Here is a 4,695-nt window from a genome sequence, read left to right as displayed (position 1 = left end):
GGTGTGGAGGAGTAGAAACTGTAGATGCCCTCCGTTCGGAAGGAGCACCTTTATCCACTGCCTTGCTAACTTCCTTCCGCTTTATTGATTTTGAATTGTCAAGTAAAACCGACAAGAAAAAGCAATAAAATTCTCTCTTCAGAACTCATTCATGCATGATACTGACAATCACTACTTTGATGTAAGGCAAACACATGATACCAGGATGGAATATGTACGAAAAACAGGACGGCATGGCATGTTCACAACTGTTTGTGTAAACTAAGCAGAAACCATTCCAGCAAATAAGAAGCAATGCATTATGACCCACAAGTATAGGGGATCTATCGTAGTCCTTTCGATAAGTAAGAGTGTCGAACCCAACGAGGAGCAGAAGGAAATGATAAGCGGTTTTCAGCAAGGTATTCTCTGCAAGTACTGAAATAAGTGGTAACAAATAGTTTTGTGATAAAATAGATTGTAACGAGCAACAAGTAACAAAAGTAAATAAAGTGCAGCAAGGTGGCCCAATCCTTTTGTAGCAAAGGACAAGCCGGAACAAACTCTTATAATAGGAAAAGCACTCCTGAGGACACATGGGAATATCGTGAAGCTAGTTTTCATCACGTTCATATGATTCACGTTCGATAATTTGATAATTTGATATGTGGGTGGACCGGTGCTTGGGTGCTGTTCTTACTTGAACAAGCATCCCACTTATGATTAACCCCCATTGCAAGCATCCGCAACTACCACAAAAGTATTAAGGTAAACCTAACCATAGCATGAAACATGTGGATCCAAATAAGCCCCTTACGAAGCAACGCATAAACTAGGGTTTAAGCTTCTGTCACTCTAGCAACCCATCATCTACTTATTACTTCCCAATGCCTTCCTCTAGGCCCAAATAATGGTGAAGTGTTATGTAGTCGACGTTCACATAAAACCACTAGAGGCTAGACAACATACATCTTATCAAAATATCAAACAAATACCAAATTCACATGACTACTAATAGCAAGACTTCTCCCTTGTCCTCAGGAACAAGCGTAATTACTCACAAAGCATATTCATGTTCATAATCAGAGGGGTAATAATATGCATATAGGATCTAAACATATGATCTTCCACCAAATAAACCAACTACTACAAGGAGTAATCAACACTACTAGCAACCTACTAGCACCAATCCCGGACTTTGAGACAAGAATTGGATACAAGAGATGAACTAGGGTTTGGAGATGAGATGGTGCTGGAGAAGATGTTGATGGAGATTGCCCTCTCCTGATGAGAGGAGCGTTGGTGATGACGATGGTGATGATTTCCCCTTCCCAGAGGGAAGTATCCCCGGCAGAACAGCTCTGCCGGAGCTCTAGATTGGATCCACCAAGGTTCCGCCTCGTGGCGGCGGAGTCTCATCCCGAAAAGTTCCTTCTTATTTTTTTTCTCATCGAAAGACTTCATATAGGAGAAGATGGACGTCGGAGAGCCACTAGGGGGCCCACGAGGTAGGGGGGCGCGCCCTAGGGGGGCGCCCCCACCCTCGTGAGCAGGGTGTGGGCCCCCTGGCCTTCATCTTTGGCGAGGATTTTTATTTATTTGTTTTAAGATGTTCCGTGTAGTTTCAGGACTTTTGGAGTTGCGCAGAATAGGTCTGTAATATTTGCTCCTTTTCCAGCCCAGAATTCTAGCTGCCGGCATTCTCCCTCCTTAAGAGAGAATAGCCATAAGTATTGTGACATAATGTGAAATAACAGTCCATAATGCGATAAATATCGATATAAAAGCATGATGCAAAATGGACATATCAACTCCCCCAAGCTTAGACCTCGCTTGTCCTCAAGCGAAAAGCCGATAACAATAAATATGTCCTCATGTTTAGAGGTAGAGGCATCGATAAAAATAAAATACGGACATGAAGGCATCATGATTATTCTCATAACAACAACATATATAGATTTTGTCATATGATTACTTATGTTCAAGTGATGATCTATTCACAATGCAAAAGTATAAATCATAAACCTTATTGGGCTCCGACAAACTATAATCTCAGTCATTGAAGCAATTGCAATTTATCATAACATCGGAAAGAGTCTATGTCAGAGCTAAAAAGCAAGTCCACATACTCAACTATCATTTAGTCCTTCATAATTGCTAACACTCACGCGATACTTGTGGTTACGGAGTTTTAATCGGACACAGAGAAAGACAGGGGCTTATAGTTTTGCCCCACAACCTTTTACCTCAAGGGTAATATCAACAATAATGGTTCATGCTCCCCTACATCCAATTAGATATATATCATGTTCTTTCCAACATGCTGAGCTTGCCAAAGGATAAAATGAAAAAGAAAAGGTGAAGATCACCATGACTCTTGCATAAGGTAGAAGATAATAATAAAGGATAGGCCCTTCGCAGAGGGAAGCAGAGGTTGCCATGCGCTTTTATGGTTGGATATATAAAATCTCAATGCGAAAGAACGTCACTTTATATTGCCCCTTGTGATATGAACCTTTATTATCCAGTCCGTCGATTTTATTACTTCCACATCACAAGATCGTATAAAGCTTATTTCTCCCACACCAATCAATCATACATATTTAGAGCAATTTTTATTGCTTTGCACCGATGACAACTTACTTGAAGGATCTTACTCAATCCATAGGTAGATATGGTGGACTCACATGGCAAAACTGGTTTAAGGGTATTTGGCAGCACACGTAGTATTTCTACTCGTTGCTGAGAATTTGGCTAGCATGAGGGGGAAAGGCAAGCTCAGCAAGTTAGAGGATCCATGACAATATACTTTATCTCAGATATAAGAAAGACATAACTCATTACGTTGTCTTCCTTGTCCAACATCAACTCTTTAGCATGTCATATTTTAATGAGTGCTCCCAATCATAAAAGATGTCAATGATAATATATCTATATGTGAAAACCTCTCTTTCCTTATTACCTCCTATTAATTGCAACAATGACCAAAGCTACATCTGCCAACTCCCAACAACTTTTAATCATCATACTCTTTCTTTGTGAAGTCATTACTCTCAATAAGATCAATATGAACTCTTTGTTTCTTTTTATTCTTTTTCTCTTTTCTTTTATTCAACCAAGATCATGGAAAAATAATCAAGCCCTTGACTCAACACTAATCTTTATTATATAGCTCACGGATTCGATTACAAAGAGAGATCATAAAGCAAAACTCAAAACTAGATCATGCCATAAACTTTATTCTACTAGATCAAGATACTACTAATAGGATCGAACTAAGAAAAAAACGGTAAAGATAGGAGCTGTGATTGTGATACGATACCGGGGCACCTCCCCCAAGCTTGGCAGTTGCCAAGGGGTGTGCCCATACCCATGTGATTATATCTCCTTGGTTGGTGAAGAAGGTGGAGGTGTTGTTGATGATGCGGGCTTGTCATCCATCTTCCAAGGCATAGGTTCACCATCATAGAAGGATGATCGAGTCTCCGGAATCCTCGAATCTGCAGCCAAACTCATTCTTTTGAATCTATATTTAAACTCACAGTTTTGGTTTTGCAGGTCATAGATTTGTGCTTGGAGGTGCTCGATCTTCTCATATAGCTTGAAGATGGCCTCCTCGGTATTCTTGGCATCCGGCTTGTAGTTGTTCGTGAACTCTGCGAGCATCGTGTGGCTAGCGTTGATTCCACACTCCACCATCCCCTAGCACTTGAAAACTTGTTGCTCCATTGCTTCGAGCCTCGTCTCCACGCTTCCGGTTCCCTTTGGTCCCTCAACATCGCGGATGTGCAACAACCCATCACGCATCTCAATGGTTTGAGGGTGTCGCAGCACCTCCGCTAGGTAAGGGTTGATGACCTTCTCAAAGAACTTGTCCTTGGAGGCACTTGGGGACGTCATGATAATCTAGATCTCTCAGAAAAACAGCTCGAAACAACAACAGAGGAGGTTTGCGTGATACGGGAGTCAAAACCTTCGGGAGAATACATAATGAATTTTTACCGACAAAAATACGTATCATGCAAGAAAACGGAGTCCGGAAGGCACACGAGGTGCTCACGAGGTAGGGGGGCGCACCCAGGGGGGTAGGGCGCGTCCACCACCCTCGTGGGGCCTTGGTGTCCTTCCCGAACTGCTACTTATTTTTCTAAATATTCCAAAACGGAGAAATATTGCCTTAAAAATTGTTTTGGAGTCGGTTTACTTACCGTACCACATACCTATTCCTTTTCGGAGTCTGAAATGTTCCGGAAGGTGTCCCTTATGTATTCCTCCGGGGTTACGGTTTCAATAATATTGGTTTCAACATTTATGGGATTACCTGAGATATAATGTTTGATTCTTTGACCGTTTACCACCTTCGGATTTGTGCCTTCAAAGTTGTTGATTTTTAAGGCACCAGAACGATAGACCTCCTCGATAACGTAGGGGCCTTCCCATTTAGAGAGAAGTTTTCCTGCAAAAAATCTTAAACGAGAGTTGTATAGCAATACATAATCACCTACATTAAACTCACGCTTTTGTATGCTTTTGTCATGCCATCTTTTAACTTTTTCTTTGAACAACTTAGCATTTTCATAAGCTTGGGTTCTCCATTCATCAAGTGAGCTAATATCAAATAACCTCTTCTCACTTGCAAGTTTAAAATCATAATTAAGCTCTTTAATAGCCCAATATGCCTTATGTTCTAGTTCGAGAGGTAAGTGACATGCTTTT

Source organism: Triticum urartu, chromosome 3, assembly GCF_003073215.2.
Source record: "Triticum urartu cultivar G1812 chromosome 3, Tu2.1, whole genome shotgun sequence".
NCBI lineage: Eukaryota > Viridiplantae > Streptophyta > Magnoliopsida > Poales > Poaceae > Triticum > Triticum urartu.
This window is presented reverse-complemented; position numbering follows the sequence as displayed.